Consider the following 18,753-nt stretch of genomic DNA (forward strand, 5'->3'; position numbering starts at 1 on the left):
CATATCATGGGGATTTCAGGACTCCGGAACGAACACTAGAACGTTGTCCGTTTTGTCTACCAAAAAACAGTTTTGCTCAGTCAGGTGTTGTATGCCAACGCCACAAGCTCGTTACAAATGCATTAGTAGACAGCATTTGCATTAAATGTGTATTAAATTTCATGTTCTCTAAATTACTGCTCCAAGAGTAGAAAACAATTGCTGCATGTAGTAAAATGTTTAAAGTAAATATTTTATGAGCACTATCACACACCAACGATCACGATTTAGTTGTGCCAAAACGAAAACGGTCAGTGTGTTCATGGGGTAATGAATTATTAATCGTTAGCTTTGAATGCTACCCGAAAACATTGCCCATGGCGATAAAACAAAACACATCCAAACGCATTTATTGGTGCAAATACACAAATATCTGTACATACAGTGTATTTATGTCATATACATGAATGAAGTATCGCAGCGCAGATTTATTTTCAGCGATAAAGCTTTCCAACATTTCGCCTTTCCGTGCATATGGATGGGGAATGTTGTTCGGTATCTCCGTATTGTTGTCATCATCCTGTTAATACACATATTTTTGCCTTCCAATTCACATTAATTGTATGTATGCTTGAAGAAGCAATTTCCAATCTAGATTATTTACCGTGCTGACATGCATGTGTGTGCGATACAAAAAGCGTAAAACGAGAAATCCCAAATAATTCATATAATTCGAAGCGGGAAATTTCATTTATGGAGGAATAGAAAATGAAGCGGAGAGTGGAGGGTATGAAGAACATTCAACATAACACAGGAAGCAGGCATCGTGCTAAAAAAGACAGCACCGAAGTGGGATGTGTTTACGAATGTTCTCGTATTTCAAAATCAGATTTGTAGACGACTCCCAGTGAATGTGTGCAGATGTTGTTCGTTGAGATGAGCAAACAGTGTGTGTTCCATTACTTGTGGAGTAACCAGCAGCAGCAGCAGTACATGTGGACCACCGTCACAAGGAGACGACAGTCGAGGAGTCGATTTATTCAACATGGTAGACAAGTCTCAGATGTGTACTTTATCTGCATCTCCGCCCAAAAGGATCGATGAGATCGGGCAGAGCTGAGAGGAATGGGAATTCCCCTGCCATTGCTGCTGCCAGCCCATTGCAGAGCGAATGCCGGCTGGAATCGAAACTCGAAGATAGTAACGAAAATGAATCATCTCACTTGATAAATCACATCCATTATCGCTTCGTTAATAACGAATCAACGCTCCAACCTCGTCTGGGAGGGTGGATGAGATAAATGAAACGGGTTTGCACATGGTCTGATGCTCAGTTTCGATATTCCCAGACAGAGATGTATGCTTCGGGACAGTTTAGCCATCCCGACGGTGCTTTTGAGTGTATTTGAAATGTACCTACGTCTGTACAGGATGTATTACTACATTCGAGCATGCTTGCTGGGCTAGGTTAGGTACAGGAAAGCTGACTATTTCAAACAAGATAAACATTTTGAGTGATCAATTAAGCATAATGTGTTCAAATGCAGTGTCATTAAAAGTGTGTTGCATGTTTAATGATGTACACACACAGTTTTAATCAAATATCACAATCAATTGTTGCTGATACTCAAACACACATCCGTGCCACGCTTCACTTGGCTGGGCAGAGTGAATTATTATGTTTGCCAATTGCATCTGTTACAGCTAATTATTTAACTCGATTGAAGAGGAGGTGTATTGAATTATGAACCGATGCAGCAAAATTACGTCCAGCCCAGTGGTTACTCGGCCCATTCGGGCTTTAATTGAATTGTAAACGACAGATTCACCGCACCACTGTAACCACACATACACACAGGCCCGGGTGCTCCATATGGACAATGGGCGCCGTATCAGTTTCTTTCCCTGACGTTGTTCCGGACGCTCCAATGTGGACCCACTCGGTTGCGCTTACGTGTGGCAGCAACTTTGACCAACCGAGCCGAGGGCACACTTGCAGGGATGCAAATTAGCTTTACGAAATTATGAGCGCCACCGCCAACCTGTTCGCGGTTAATTGGTTTTAAAATAATTATTTTGCACCATATTTTTCACCCCAAAACAACGATAAACAAACTGAGCGTTACTGTGGTAGGCGTGCGAAGTGATCCCAGAAGCGCCTTTCTGCGGCGATTGAAAACTTCCCTGTACACTCTACCACCGCTAGGGAAATGAATCGAGCGCATCAGTATCATCCTGCGGTTAAGACATGGCTGGCTGATGGCCATCCCCTCTTGGGTATTGTTGTTAAACCTGTCGCTGCGTAATAGCATAGCTGCATATTTATTCATGTTTATACCCAGCTCAATTAACATAATCCAATTTCCTTCGGCAATAAATCAACACGTGTCATTCGTGAAGTGGTGCCTGCTGGTCGAGGAGAGAAGTGTCCTCGAGTGTGTGAATGGTTTGCGTGAAACGAGACAGGGGAAAGTATTGGGTTGCTCCTGATAGCGAGAGTGGGTTGGACTTACGCTCCTTCTATTGAAATTCCCGTGTCCCGTGAAGCTGTTGCATGCTGCGTTTGTGTCGTGGGAAATGGCTGCAATCCAGTGCAATCCAGCAGTGAGCGTGGTGGCACAGTGTAAAGAGGGAGCACAGGAGAATGGCGAGAGACGAATGCCATCAAAAACACCCTCATATTTGGCACGTATAAACACACGCTCTCGGTAGGTGTGTTGGGTAAAAATGGAATCTATCCTTGCCGGGGACACCGCAGCAAGAAAGGGTGTTGTGTACGTACGTGTGTGTGTGCGGTGTTGGACAATTGATTTAAACACTTGAAAACGCATCAGCTGGAGGGGCGCACACACATTTACATATAAATCTCAAATTAGGGGCAAATTTGTGGCAACATTTGGTTGCAGCCGGTGTTTGCGGTCGAGGCTTAGCATTCCCACCCGTGGCTTTCGGGTGTGAAACTAACCATTCCAGTATGCGTACATTTGCACATATCAAATCGGTCGGTGTCTGGCTGTGTGTGTATGTGTGCATATGTGGGTGGCTCTGGATGAAAATGAAATGAACGAATGAGTTGATTCTCGGCCGTGGTGCGGTGGTGGTGAAAATTGTCCCCTTGTTGGTGGTGGTATGTGCAGTGGCTTAGTGGCATTTGCAAATCCGTTTGCTTTCGGCTGGATGCACTCCACTTAGGATGCATTTTGTTTGTGCGTCGTCGGTGGGAGTGGCAGTGGTAATTCGAAATTAAGCAATAATTAATGACATAATCTTTGTAGCTGCATAACAGTGGGGCATTAAAGTGTAAATGATATGTAAGGGAGACAAAAAAGCAGCATTTTTTTGGTGATTCTTTCATTGTACCGAACTTTGTCTAACCGTTCCGCACAGTGTGTGTAATCAATCTTTCTTGCTCCAGTGATTTATTTCAATTATTGTGGAGTCGTGCAGAATAAAAAAAAAGACGCATTTAGTAAGCTCTGCAAGATGAAGTAAATTATTTTCCCTTAACCACTCCGCAAAGGGTGATGGAAAATGTATGCATTCATGAGCCCTGTGCTTGAAGAACGACGAAGTGTGCCCTATCGGACAGGTAACGCGGCCACACACGCAAACACACAGACATACATGCACATACATATGCAGAGAAGTGTCGAAGTGTTTCCATTTCCGGTTGACGCCCGGAAGCAGAAGGTGATAAAGAACCGGAAAACAAAGCTCACCGGCATACCGAACATGATGCTGCCTCTTGTCCTCCCTCCCACAGCGGAAGCTTTCGCTGTCGATTCCGGGAGGGCTTTTTCCCGATGTTTTCCCACTATCGTGTGAACTCGCTCAATATGCCGCAGAGCCGATCGGAGTGCAGGATCAAGCTGGGCAATAAATTTTCCGTAATGGATGTCGTTAAAATTGATTCATGAGAGCACTTGCGATTCACGGCAGGAAGTAGTGTCGCAGTGCCGTTGGGAAAACTGGGCCTAGCGACAACCTCTCGCGCTCTCTCTCACTCTTTTAAACACGGTAACGGTGGTTAGCGGATAGCATGCCATGGTTGTTCTTTTTCCGCAGCTTAAATCTTGCCCTTAAGGTTGTGGTCTGTAGGAGAGTGTTCGTGTGATATACTAAATGATTTACATTATCTAACAGTGGAACAAGGGCTGATTTACTCCGATCGGTTAATATTGTTAGCACTCATCGTGTAGTGGTGGTTCGGGCGAGATTGTTTGCTTTATCGGGCTGTTATTTGTTGATTCTGTGTCTGATAAAATTAATCGATTGAATTCGCACGAACTTCATATTCTTCTCAATTACTTTGAATGTGTTCTCAAAAAAAAAATGCAACTCACACCGTTGCTACAATTGTTGAAATGAACCATAAGGGTATACAACTTTTACCATCCTCCCAGTTCCACAAAAAAAAACACGAACTTTTCCTTCGAGGAAAAGGTGAAGCTAAATAATCTCATCAAAAATGTTGAACGCTGTCTTTCTGCAATTATTTCCCGCCAAACACACACCGTACGGGCATACCCATCAAATTAGATGCGGAATAAAGTTGTACCGAGCAACGAAATGATAAGCCCGCAGTATGTAGAGAAGTGGGGTTAAATTCTCGAAAATGTGCCAATATGCTATCCAAGCACCGTGTGCTGGTGGGCTTGATGATGGCAAAAACTGCTTGCATAACGCGTCGCCTCGAATACACGCATGTGTCACACAGAGACGTGTGCGGTGGAAGCCCAAAGAAACATGATGATTTCGTCTGCCTTTGCTACCGTTCGGTCCTTCCGTTGGCGCACATCCTGTCGACGCCGGACCGGTGTAAAGAGGAGTCGGGCAGATATTCTGTCAGATTACAAAACTGGCCCGGCTTTTGCATTGCCCTGTCGTCGGTGTGCCCCCGGTATTGAGTACGTTTCGCGAGACACACAGAGCCGAAAAGAACACGAGAAAATGGGTGCTTCAACTTATGCTTCACTTTGCAAAACTTCCGTTCCGTTGCGGCTCCCGGTTCTTGTGTATTTGTGTTACGCCGAAAACGGGAAGACACGTTATGCATACTTTCGCTTGCCGGCACAACGGCAAGACAGAGAGACAGAGAGAGAGAGAGAGGTGACAGAGTAAGACGAATGTCATAAACAGTCAGAAGAACTCTTGAGAATTGAAAATGGAATCACTTGACTTGGAAGATTAAAATGAAACGAAATGTCAATGGGGTGGTGCCCGGGACACTTTGGCTTTCGTTTTCTCAAACCCCTTTCCCGTGTCTTGCGGATGTGTTTGGTTGGATGTCGTGTGTTGCTTGAAGCATAACCTTTGCGCCGCTGAAGAGGTAGAAAGTAATGATAGGGAAAAAAACTTCATATCAGGCAAGTCTTACTTGAAAGAGCGCTACACTATCAAACGGGTAGTGTGGCTGGTGGTTGATTTTCATATACCACTCGAGTGTAGTATGGAAAGTGTGTTACAATTTCCTTCAGAACAGCATCATCCTTTGAGATGAAAGCATTCAAGTTAAAAAATACAACTTAATACATTTGTATTTCATGAAAATATGCAATATGTTTCAACGAACAGCGCCAAATTTTTATTATTATTCGTTACTTAGCAGAATCGTCCAGCCAGCCAACGCAACGCGTAGCAAGGGAAGTAAAAACCTGATGCTCCGCCGGATACTAGCCTCGTGGCAAATGCATTTGCCAAGCAAGCAAGCGTTTCATTATACAGTAAATTACTTTCGCTTGATTCTGTGACGAAAAAGGGCAAACGAGTTTTGTTGCAGTAAAACGGACGATTACCGCATGCTTCCGTCACGTCCGCTGGCCGCTGGTTTCGACCATGTACACCGTATACAGAGTATGTTGCCGTTGCATGTAAATCCGGCAACCACACCGCTTTCCCGCCAGCCGAAAAGGTTGATCCCTGTGCTTTAGCCCTTGGCAGTTGGGTGAGCCTTTCGCTTCGCATTATCCCGTTCCAGCCGACGGTTTTACTGTTAATGTATCTGTGGGTGGAATTAAACCACCCGACTCGTCGCTCGGCACGGTTACTAAGCGCGGCTGATGCTTCGCTCACTTATTAACGAAGTGCAGGATCAGAAGGGCGGATGATTTTTGGTTTTTTTTTGCGCACTTTTCCTTCTGAACCTTCATAACCACTGACTTAGGACCACTGTATCCGTGCCGTGATGGGATAGTAAGTAGTCTTTGCGCAAATTAATTACACCTTCAGTACACCACGCGATACGATAAGTCGTTTAAAGGTCGACCGAACCGTGTGTCGTGTGCGCTACACTTTCTTTAAGAACGTTCTGACTGGCCATCATTAATCTCGATGATGGTGTGGTTTCGTTGTAGTTACTTTTTGGGTCCAGCCCAAAAGTGGCTGTAAGTTTATGGACGAAAATCTGTGGCGGGAACCTTTCTTCCCTCCCCCTGCAGCATATTTCCTTGCGTGGTAAATCAGATCGTTTTGTTTTTTAATGTTAATTAACTAACCTGAGATTGTACGTGAATTGAAGTTAAAAATTTTATCAGCCATTAACAGCGCAAAGCTAAGGTTAGGATGATGATTTGCTGGAATTATTAATTGGTATTTGAATTGCTATTTACGCCAGCTTTATAAAAAAAAATCTCTCCTAAACATTCCATAGCAAAATGGGCGACAGAGAATATAGACAAAATGTATGCTTATGTAAAAATAATGGACACAAGCAAACAGAAACCTATGACAGAAAGCAAACGCTATTCAAAATTACGGGAATTTACTGGGGCTGGCTTATATTATTAGATATCATGGAGCCTGAGATACGCAAACAGATGTCGGAAAAGCGGACGGAAAAGATGTCGGAAAAGTCGGATCTTATAGATAGGTTTGCCCAGGCTAGATCGTATTCGCGAAAAATTCAATTACAATCTGATACAACGAGAGATAACGAATGAATTAAGCAAAGAGACCGACTCGAAATATCGGTAAAGATAATAAGCATGTAACGTCAATTATGGGTCCCTTTTCCTTGAATGGCCTCAGTGTTGTAATCCTCGGTTATAAAAAATGGACAATTTTCCTTTTTCATGACTTCATTGCTTATTTAATTTGTGTCCGATGGTTCTAGGAATCTAGTAACATAGAATGATTTCTGTAGAAGCTAATCCAAAACTGCTTAATAAATATCCATTAAGCTGAGGTTACATTGTACCAATCTTTGGTTTTAATTAAAAGCTTAAACATTGATAATGAAACAGGTTAGACGTAGCGGAGAGTCAAGTCGATCGCAGCTGGCACACTATGGATGGGCCAATTTAAATGTAGCACCTGACTATCGGTGATGGTGTTACCACTTCATTAAACCATACTTCAGAGTTTTTTTTGTTCATGGTGATTGAGAAACATAACCAGGCAACACACTCACCCGCACTCACAAGCATGTATGCGTCGGTATTTCGGTTTTTACTGGCCTGGTCCGTTGAAGACGAGCAGCAAAGTATGGAGGGGAAGTATGTCGGGAATTTGCATTCCAGCTTCTACTGTTTCTTCCCGTCGGTAATCGGTGAACTCTTTTGAACTTTGGATCTTTTTTTTTTCATTGTGGTATTTTTTCCGTTCACTCTTGAACAGTACCACCCGTGTAGGATAATCGGGTTGGGTTCGGAAAATTTCAATTATGCAAAAGTCTTGATTTATTACGCGCTGGGAAAGATAATGAAGACACGTTTGTGGGTCATATGAAACTGTTTTCGTGAATTTATTGGTGTTCCGGCGCTTTAATAAATACGGTAAAAGTAATTATGATTCACAGAACCTGGCTGTGCCTTCGATAGCCTTCGTCTGGAAGAATGTGACTCTAAGCTCTCCGATAGCACGATTCCTCGAACATATCAGCAAAGGTTTGTCGATTCTTGTCAACCCGCTGAGGGCAAGGGTTAGGTCAAGTGGCAACAGTAGGAAATTACACTCATCCAGCACTAACTGGCCCGCTTCACACGAGAGTGTGCGACGATCCTCCCGACCGGTAATGATGTTTGCCACCGCACGCAGTCGCTTCCTCAACTACATCGTTGGGGCGGATACATGCATGCCAGCACGGTCGGAGACGTGTTTCTGAAGACAGATTGCATTAGCCCCAAGAAAACTCACCCCTCCTGCTACAGAGATTGCGGTTGGTCGGTTGAGCTCCCTTTCTTCCGTTTACCGATGTGTACCGGTGACGGTTATCTGTCCATGCTTGTCTGTGTGTGTGTGTGTGTGTTTGCGTTTATCTGTGATCTGTATCGAAGCCGGGCCACCGCAGCAAGAAGAAAATGTCTCACGCAAGGCGACGACATGAACAACAGTGCATCGTCTGCAGAATCTGTCCAATCTGTGGGTGATTGTAGCCAATCGGTTGGACCCATTGGAAGTGCATTCAGAACAACTTGTTTGCCGCGGCAGAGTGTTGATGGTGATGGTGGAACGAGGAGACCAACGAAGGCACATGGTGTCGAACCGATCTGTCGCTCTCGTCTCCCGCCAGGAACAGATTAAATGTTAATTTCATTACTTGTTCCGTGCCCGTCTTATGCAGAGGCCCCCAAGCCTTGCAGATTGTTTTTGTCGAGGGAAGGGCAACACGAAACGAACATTATCGTTTCCCCCCCCCCCTCCGGTCTCGTTGAGCTTGGGTAGGAAGCTTGGGTTTCCACTTGCGATGGAGGCGCCTGGTGGTGCGTTCAAGCTTTTCCGGCGAATCTTATCACCGCTGGCACGTTCTGGCGAGCGGCAAAGCAAACGGGGTCTATTTTCTTAACAGTAGTAGCTCTGGTGTAAAATGGCAGTGGCCAGTCCGGGTGAAGATGATGGTGAAAGAGTTAGAACGTAAACTCACGTAGACACGTGTCCGCCGGCTTTGTGGATTGGATTTCATCCATTGGCCTTTTATCATCACTTTGATCTGATTTATTATGTTATGTCGGTATTGATTTTGTAGAAGCGTAGAAACACTGGGATGTAGAAATTGATTGCAATACGATGAAAACAGTGATGGGTGGAACTCGGGAGAATTAAAATTTAATATAATGTGATTTTATACAAATCGCTTAAGCATTTAAAAAGGAATTTTCAAACACAACATCAACGCTTTGACACAGATTAAATTGGAATAACTTGCAGATACACTGGCCCGAAAAATGCTAGTAGCTTGACACACATTACTCACCGTGGCGAAGCGCAGTGGGAGCGAGAACGACAAACGACCAAGTCGAATTATGACCCAATTTATAGGAAATAATTTTCCGTAATACACCACCGCCCTGCATTGCTTCTCTCCTCCCATGACCACCCCATCACCACCACCATCAGCGCCAATCTGGCACGTCTCATCGATGTCATTTCGGGACGCCACCGTGCCCGGTATCATAAATGATGGATCCATCTCATAATTCCTCGGCCCTGGTGGAAGCATAATCAACGTCGCCTCGCCCGCTTTCCCGTTTGCCCATTTGGCGCGTAGTCTCGGTGTGCTTGGTGCAGCTCGTGCTCTCGTGTGCTCGTCCAGCTCTACAGTGGTGTGGTGCTGGTGGCGGCCAAACGTCGTCCCGGATGATGGCATCATTTGCTTCTTGGCACAATTTTTCGCCATCGAAAGCAGCCGGCCCGCCAACACTGCACTGCCATTGGGTGACGAAGAGGAGGGACGGGGTGCGAGACAGTGGGAGCGAAAATGTATAGCCAGCTAGCAGAATATATTCCCACCATAAATCTCCGCTACACTCGGGCTAGTGCTAGTAGTGTGTGCGAGCATTGGACCACATTGCGGGAAAGTGTATCTCGTGTGATGAGAAAAATTGGCTTGCTTTCTGTTCACTTTTCACTTTCTGCCAATGCTCTTTGGCGAACGTTTGTATGTATGATTCCTATCCTGGATTGGTGCATTCGGGAAGGTATCTCTGCTCTGGTGCGATGTAAAAAGCACTCACACACTGTTGTACGCAAATTAATCCTCTTCACTACAAAAACACTGCTGTCCCTTCTTTATACTTTGCGCTTTTAATGGAATTATACTTTTAAAAGATCCATTGCTGCATGTGTTGCTTTCATTTTCCCGTGCAATCTATTTGCTAATAATGAAACCAATACAGCGTGCAGCGGGGTTTGCCGGTTGATTTACTGAACCCATTTCCCGAGCACACCACTACCCTCGCGCGTAATACAGTAACAAATGTTATCCATCGTTATCGCTAAAAGCAAACATTTGTCCTCACTGTGGTGTGATGTATCCGTGGGAATGATGAATAACGTGATGACGGGTTTGGCGCCCCATTTTGCAGTGCGGCGATGAGCAGCGTAAATTGAATTTAGTCCATGCTCTTTTTTCTTTCTTTCCGTTGCTCGCTGTACAGCCCTCGCTCGTTGCGCCTCGTCCTTCATTGTCGCAGCATTAAATTAAGGTAAAAACGTGCAATGCACATCTGTGGCTGTGTGATCCTACATGGATGGGGGCCCTGTGATCCACCTGGTATGTGCAGGCTTACAGTCCGTTTTTTCCCCCATTCCGCTTCCATGCCTTCATCAAACGGGCAAACATTTCTTCTAAAAGTTGTCTTTTTGTGACTGTGTTGCTGCCAGCTATATCTCTTTTTCAGCCTTCGTTTACATGCTGGGATGTTGGGAGAGCCTCCTCTATCCCACACCAAAAAAGGGCGAAAGGAAAAGCATAAATGAATCGCAAACTAAATGCTTGTGGCGCTGGATTTTAATATGTTTTCTCTTCGCTTTCAACGTTTTTTTGCTGCTGCCGCTTTTGTTGTTGTTGCGACTGCTCAAACAGGATTGGTTACATTGGACCCACACACAACGTACACACACAGAGGCTAATATATGCTGTGCTGTTTTTTTATGTTCTGCGAGGATCGTTTTTGCATATTCGCCCCAGTGTTGTGTAGCAAAAAAACGGAGAGCCACTGAATTCAATCTGCTTGTAATGTATGAAGCAGACGCGACGAGGCTGAACGAAGGTGTAGTAGCCCAGCCCGTACGTTCGGGCTGAAAATTAAATTTTCTTTTAATGGTTTTCTAAAGACCATGATAATGTCCGTTTTTCTTTTTGATAAGCCAGGTGGGATGAATTCCATTTTAATGTAGCCATCCTACGAGAGGTGTAGACTTCTTGTTCACTGCCATATGAACACGTTAGCAAGTTCTGAGTGCATTACCCTGAAGCTGTGAAAAGATTAACGGAAAAGTTCTTATCTTTCATAATGTTTGCTTAGCCGCTTTCCGACAAACACGCCTAGTTTCGCTATCGAACCATCAGAACTATGGCAAAAAGCGCTACAACCATCTTCTCAACACCTTTCCGAAATGGCTCAACCAGCAATCTTCTGGGAGTATTAGCTTCTTCTGGGGTTACGAGCATCCGTTACTGATAGTCGAAGGAAAGCATCCGCTAGCATCCATCTGCTCCCACTTGTACCCATCAAATTTACCGTAGAAACTCTTGAGTTACGTGGCACCACAAGCTTAACCAGCAACCCGAATCCAACAGAGCTAGAGCAGCAGAAACTTTGCAAGCTCCCGCTCTTAATCCTTGCCCCGTGGGACAATCTTGCCATCTTTCACCTTCCCCCAAAGGAGGGCTCCGATGCAGCCGGCGGGCGGGCGGGCGGAGAAAAGTAGCTGGGCAAATTGCGTGGTGGTCACGGTCTTGCTATCGATGAAGCTCATCTGGAAATCCCGATAGCATTAGGCAACTCTGCTCGCAATAGCCGGCTGGTGGTTGGCTAAATGGAGTGGCAAAACTATATTAGTGGCAGCACGGAAGTGGCTAAAGGAGTTTGGGCTTCGACAGCCAGAATTGATTAAGCAACAGGGAGCTTTTCCCCCACAGTAGGGGTAAATTCTCATATCTTGATTGCACCTGTCCCCCATCTCTGCCACAAAACAGCTTCCTGTTTCCGGATTCACGTGAAGTGTGATCCGCTTAGGCTTATACCCTTTTCTCGGCCAAACTATGTTTAGGCATAAGATAAGTCCGCTAGCGAGATGGGGTGCGATGGAAAATGTCTGCCCAACACCTTCGAACCATTCTCATTCCGGCTTACCTTATCAGCATATCGAACCAGGGACACAACGGTGTAAAGTGCTAGGGCAGCACGCAAAAAAAACCGGCTCCCAACATGGCTCGCCCAAGCAGCTTAGATGTAAATTGTGGCTTTTTTGGCTGCTTCTCCAACCCCTGAAAGATTGCTTCCTGAAATTGACAGCTGATTGATACCGATCAATCGGATTTCAATTGACGTTGACGCAACATACATCAACTCCCCAGGCATCGTTTTTGTTTCATATAGCCCAAGAGACGGCACAACAGGGCGTTGCGTAAGAGAAATATGTGCCGCCGTTATGAAGATTGATAAAAAATGATCAATACATTTTGCCCGGGAGAGCGTGCGGCGGACCCACGCCGAGCTCGGAGGGTGTCCGGAAGGCTAAAGACAAAAACATAAATTATTCATAGGAATCGGTTTAGGTGGATCAGATTGAAAGAGTGGGGAGGCGGGTGGGTTTCCGTTTGCTGCCAACTGCTGCTGCATCCAGGCCGGACCGGATGCTGCCAGTTTCCTGGGACCACCGATATTGATTTTCCAATCGCTTTCGGTTTTATTTTTCCCTTGCGGTGTATCTTGCCACCTTCGTCCGTTCGTTGCGACCCGTACTACTACCCCGCAGAATGGGCGCTCGCTACAATAAAACAATATTTGTAAAGGTACTCTACAGCTCGCTTGAAGAAGCTATTACGTAAAGCCGATGGATTTATCGTGGCATTGTCTGCGATTGAGCCATTAAACAACGATGGCGGGACGGAGGGAGTGAGACGCTGGAGCGCAACGGTGGGCGCAGCACCATTCGGATTCGTGGAAAAGTTCATTTCCTTCGGGGGTCTGTAAGCTGTTACTGGTTTGCTAGTTACCTAGCAAATCGGAACCATTTCCCGGGGTTTTTCCCTAAATGAATCAAGTGTATTTTGATTGTCATGATTCGCAAACGGTTCGTCCGACCGTACAGCGCCGAAATGAATAATCTATCACTTAACCAGGCGCTTTACTCTCCGCTTACTAAACGTTGAACCGCTGCGGGAAGTGATAAATCATTGTAAGCAATTCGTCCGTAATTGAACGTACCATGGTGACCGACTAATCCATCAGCAAAATGGAAGATTTAATTAATCGAATGAGGGCTCAAATGTTCCGAACACGATTTGTGTCCGGAAATGCACTTGCTGGGAAGGAGCGGAAATCACGTCCTTTCAGGCCAACAGAAGCGCCACACATCATCCACACAGAAGGAAAGAGAGAGAGATAGTGGAGGTTTTATCGTTTTGGCTGTGAGTTATAGCGGAATCACTGCAGTTGAGTTGAACATTGTTTATATCCGGCGAGGATGTGGCGCAAGCGATTAAAACAAAACCCGACGGTTTTAAGTCCGCCGTAAAAGATTCGCGTGCCATGTACACACAGCACAGCAGCATCCTGCTGAACCGAAAGGCTCGTCTGCAGCATAATGCTCTGCTCTTCCGCGGATGGTCCCGGATTTTGCACCGCGTCTCGCTTATGTTTCTGCTGGCAGAAGTTCCGATGCGACGAATTGTCTTAAAGCATACCAGCGGCAGTCATTGCCAGAGCAAACGAGGCGTCGCCGCCGCCGCCACCGCCGACAACGACCAGGAGAATGAGAACGTAAGCGTTACACTTCGTGGTACATAAACTCTGAAAAGAATGCCATAAAGACATATCGTTGCATTTCGGGCGATGCACAAGCGGTAGCGGAATGGCTGGCTGCAAAGTGTTTCTGATTCTGAGCCCTCCAGGCCCCAGGCGTGGATTGTATCGTCGGCAAGCTTTACGACGTTTTTCTGCAGAGGATAGGTTTTTAACCTTAATGTCTTTACGCTGTGGCCGAGGCCGGGCCAGGGAAATGCTTTCATTTTCATGTCCAGCCGAGACAAATGGTTTGAATGGTTTGACTGCATGCAAAGGCCCTGTCTGCCGGTTTGCTTGCCTCTCCGTGAGCAAGAAGTCACTGACCGTAGCTGTCGCTATGGTCGTTTCCGGGCATGTTTGCGTCATCCAGCGAAGCGTCCGAAACAAGCCTGCATTAGCAGCAGCAGCAGCATACATTTGCCTGCATTTGGAGATCCCCCAGCAGCGGTTGGCTTTCTTGCGCCACGAGGAGAAGATGATGGAGTGTGCAATATGTCCGGAACCCGGCCCTTCTACACGTGGCTCCAGTATATTGACCTGAATAGTCCGCAGGGAACGCTGGCAAAGGCACAATCTCGCTCTCTATCTCTCCTACCACCATTCGGATGGTTGCCGCCGTTGAAGGTTGCCAAGACGGCAGTCGCTCTGGTTGCTACTTTTGCTGCGTCAGTTATATCGGTACCGTTTGCCAAAAATTGTTATCATGTCATTATTTTAAAATTTTTTGAAACCCCTTTTTTAAGATTGGGAGGGGGAAAAAACGCTCGGGCTCTGTCTGGAGTGGAACAACTTTCCAAAAATTTCCTTTTTTTTTTTTCTTTTGCTTTACCAGCCATTTACCAGCGCTTGCGAAAGCACTTTATGAGTAACCGGGGTGCCGTATGTATGTGTGTGTGTGTGTTTGTATTCAAGTGGGGTTTGGCTGAGTGGTAAATCCGGCGGAGCGTCGGTCAAGCGGTCAGTGAACTGTAATTTAATTTAGTTCTATCGTTTTTATGCAGCTTTTCCACGGCTAAACTGTGATGAAGCTTTCACAAAAAATCGACTAGTTTTTTTCGCATTTTGTGCCACTGCTTCTAATTCTGTTACTTGACTGTAAAAAGTCTTTTTCGTGGTGTGTGGAAAGGCGAAACAATTGTAATTGCACGTTCCAGCGCTTGTCAGAACTCCACAGCCCTGCCCTGCGTGTCGAGACTGTCGACAAACTGTGCCAACAAATTTTGACTTTGCAGCTTTGACTGCATTTGCTTCGCTCGTTTAACGCGGTTGAACAATTCAACTCCTTTCCCTTGCATGTGTTAATTAAGATAGCTTGTGCTCTAGCTTTTTTTACTTTGAAAACAGAAAAGAAACAAAACAGTAAAGATTTGCAGCTTTTTTTGTTGCTATTTAGCTTTGGGAATTATTCTTTAAGGTGTAATTTATGATGTAAAGTTTGTCGAAATTGTTTTCATGTACTCTACCAAGCCAGAACCGAACCGGGAGAAGATTATCAGTCATTGAAAGAACAGGGTCAAAGTGGAAAGTTTTCTAATGCGGCCAGCTGTTTATCAACTGTGTCCATCGTGATTAACATGACGTGATAAGAATGGGAAGACTATTAGGACTTTTAGTTCATGTTGGAAGCAGTTTATTTATAAGCTCAACTGACAGTCGCAAACCGTGCAATGGGGCGGGGTGAGCCTTGGGTGAAGGATAAAACGAAAGTAAAAATAATCAAATTAAAGATCGGGACAAATCATTATCTAGCAGCAGTACAAAAAAAAGGTCTCCCACGAGAAGGAATTAGTGGGAGAGCGATATTGTCCACCAACAGTCCGCAGCGGTTAATTAATTGGAAAAGTTGAACCTTCTGAAACAGCTGACCCTCCTGGTGTGGCGGTGATTAGGATGGAAAATTGGTTTCCGTTTTTTGTTTGTGTGTGTCTGTTGATATTTGATCTCCGAAGGGTTAGGCATCGAGCGGGCTTTTTTTGGTGTTGCATTAAAACCAAAAATCTGCCAGGGTCATTTACAAGGTTTATAACAAGCAAAAGGCAAACAAAGCGGACAGCAAAGTGATGGAATAAATAAATCATGACGGCGGTCATTAATGACTTTTTCTTGCTTTCTTTTTGCTTGATTTCATATACAACGAATAGATTCAATACGTTGTACGCTTTCTATTATCGTGTTAAATGATGCCTTATTAAAGCTAAAAAGGAATATTTCAGTAAAACAAAGCCATTCCGAGCACAAAAGCAGTCATGTTAGGTGAAACTGTAAACTGTAAAGTCATTTATCGTACAAAGAATACAATGTAGCAAAACAAAACATTGTTCAGTTCCGGGGTTATTGGATCGTGTGCCGCATGTGAGCCTTACCGTCAGTAAAGTCGCCAAGAGTCGATCATCAATCATCCCTGTGTGGTTAAAAGCTTTCGACCAATATTTTGCAACACTGAGCTGTACTTAATTTCTCCACATTACCTTCACTGATTTTCTACGTCCCTTTGTTTGGTTTGACATCCGTCAGGCTGAGGGACCACAGATCTGGAGGGCGGGGGTTGAGAATGCTTGTGCTGACAGCAACACAATTTCTCAAAAGTGTCACCAATTGACTCTCTTTCTCTCACATAAAAAGGCAACCACTTGTTTAACGACGTTCGACCATTAGTTATCCTTAAGTGGGTGAAGAGACACATCTTAACGTACACACACACATACCTCACCCACGTGGGAAAAGGGTTTACGTTACCCTTCGGTCAGCGGTCCTACAATGGCTCCTACATTAACTGTACCATAATTTCTGTGCACTATTGTTGAAGTCATGTGTGTGTGTTTGTTGTTATCGCCGAGCAGAGCCATGTTGTGATTGTTGTGTGATCATCATCGTCGTCACGCAAGAAAATAACGCAAAAAGTACAAACTTGATGTGTGTAACGAATCTCCGTGTAGAGGACTTTTAGCAGCGCCGGAGTAGAATGCAAGTACTAACATCCTTCCGAAATTACGAGCTAAATTACTTCCGTGCACTTATGGCACAGCAAGGAACAGAAAGCGGCAAAAACACTTTAGACACAGCACGGTGGTGCAGTCACTGCTGATTTTGTCTGATATCAAATGATTTCTCTGGTTGGTGTTGCTGTGAGCAGCCACCGAGCATGGGAAACTATGTTGCGTTAAATGGCTTTGCGGAGACCACAAAACCGATGAACTCCTCAACCCGTTGGAGCAGAGTCAAGGGGGACGCAGGCAGCCGTCAGTGTGAGTGTCTGCTGATTTCAACACCCGCCCCGCCCATATGTGCTCTGCTATTTGAACACAGTTTAGGCAACGTGCGTGTGTACTTTCAAAGTAGCAGTAATTAAATTTCTCATCTCCAGGGTCCAGGGGACTTATGCTGGCGTGTAGCGTTTTGTTGCTGGTTTGGTGCCTGTTTTGCAAGGCGGGCTCACGAGGAAGGCACTTTTGTAGGGTGTAAAGTTTGCCTGGGCGTAATGATTTCGCCACTTATACGCCCTGTCTTCAAATCCATCGTCGGCACAATCCTTTACGTGGGTAGCACGCCTTCCGTCACAAGGTGATTTTGTGTTTAACAGTACAGGTTTAAATTTTTCTCACTCACTTGCTTATCACCTTTCAACATAGAGTAGGTCGTCACATTTAGACAGTTCTACAACTGTTAGTGTAATTTGGGCTTCTTATTTCATTATGACCTTATTCCTCGCTTGCCACCAACTCAACAATGACTGTGATCAGTTTATTGCCCCTAGACCCTTGGCAATCCTGACCCTTTCAAGAACAGAGCACACATATCGATGTACAAAAGGTCCTTGTGAAGGGTGCTTATGGCGCTCTGCAAAACTAGGCATTCGTTAGAGCAATAAATCATAAATCATAAAAGGTCCCGTGCAATAACAAAACATTAATTTGAAAGGATTGCAAAACTATTCCCTCCCCAATCTAACATAAATTGTGGAGAGGTGTTTTTTTGTTGGGGGGGAGCAAACCATTTCATTCGAGCAAATTTCAGCATTAATTCATTGTTCGGCTTCAAATGAATTGTGCGTACAGGTCTTCCTTTATGGGATAAATGCTGTCCACTTTTACGATTGAATACGGAACATCTTTTCATGGTGAGCTAGTAATTGCAAGCATGGAATGTGGAGAATGATGGAGACACATCTATTGAAGGGATTAAATGGAATACACAAAAATTGCTTGCCATCAGTTGAACCGTAGCATTTCCGCATTTTAAGAGTCCACACAGTACAGCACCACCCCATAAAACAGTTTTCGGTTTGTTCATTTGCTTTTATCATCAGTCCAACCCGGGGTCGTGTCAAGTTTACCATTTCCTGATTCTTTCGGAAACAATTTGCCCACAAATGTTGGTACAATGGTTTTCTACCCCACAGCAAACCCCAATGCGGCAGGGTGGTTGTTAGCATATGGGGGAGTTAACGCACGCACCGTTACCGTTTCCTGTGTACCTGCCACCTTTTTGTTTTGTCTCTAGCCAACAATCGGGTGGAAATGATTGCGAAGTGGACTGGAAAACCCAATAAAACCCATTTCTGACTGGCACAATGTTCGAATCGATTTTTATTTCCGTAGAAATCACTAGTGCTACACTGCTGAGGGGTATGTACACCACAATAGGAACAACACACATGTGCTCGCATTACATCGTCTTGCCCGAGAACAACCTTTCCCGGAGCAACCGTATCCGTACGAGGGCAAGGGTGCGTCCACAAGTCAGCCAGGATGAGGATGCAAGGGCCCGAAACATTGCTTTTAAATTAAATTCATTAGCAGCACCGTTGGAGAGCGAAGCACTATTTATTCGGTGGTGGAATGGGTTGGTTTCGAGAGCATGCATGAAAATGCTCGAAATTGTTTCGGTAGAAATTTCAAAGTTTTCCCGTAGCTTTGCCTCGGCGGAAACCAATCTACGAATAGGTGTCGACATTCCAGATTTTATGTTCTGGTTTTCGCATGACCATATTTCGATGGAAGTAAGTGTTTTTGCTATTCAAAGTGACGCATAACTTGCAATGAAG

The 18,753-nt window shown here is 45.0% G+C and overlaps 1 protein-coding gene across 5 annotated transcripts in view; it reads left to right on the forward strand.

Annotated features, from left to right (window-relative positions):
- Positions 1–18,753, forward strand: part of LOC120896454 (furin-like protease 1, isoforms 1/1-X/2) — a 141,471-nt gene that overhangs the window by 101,225 nt on the left and 21,493 nt on the right. The gene's annotated exons all lie outside the window — the stretch shown is intronic.

The sequence above is a fragment of the Anopheles arabiensis genome, chromosome 2 (assembly GCF_016920715.1).
Source record: "Anopheles arabiensis isolate DONGOLA chromosome 2, AaraD3, whole genome shotgun sequence".
NCBI classification, from domain to species: domain Eukaryota; kingdom Metazoa; phylum Arthropoda; class Insecta; order Diptera; family Culicidae; genus Anopheles; species Anopheles arabiensis.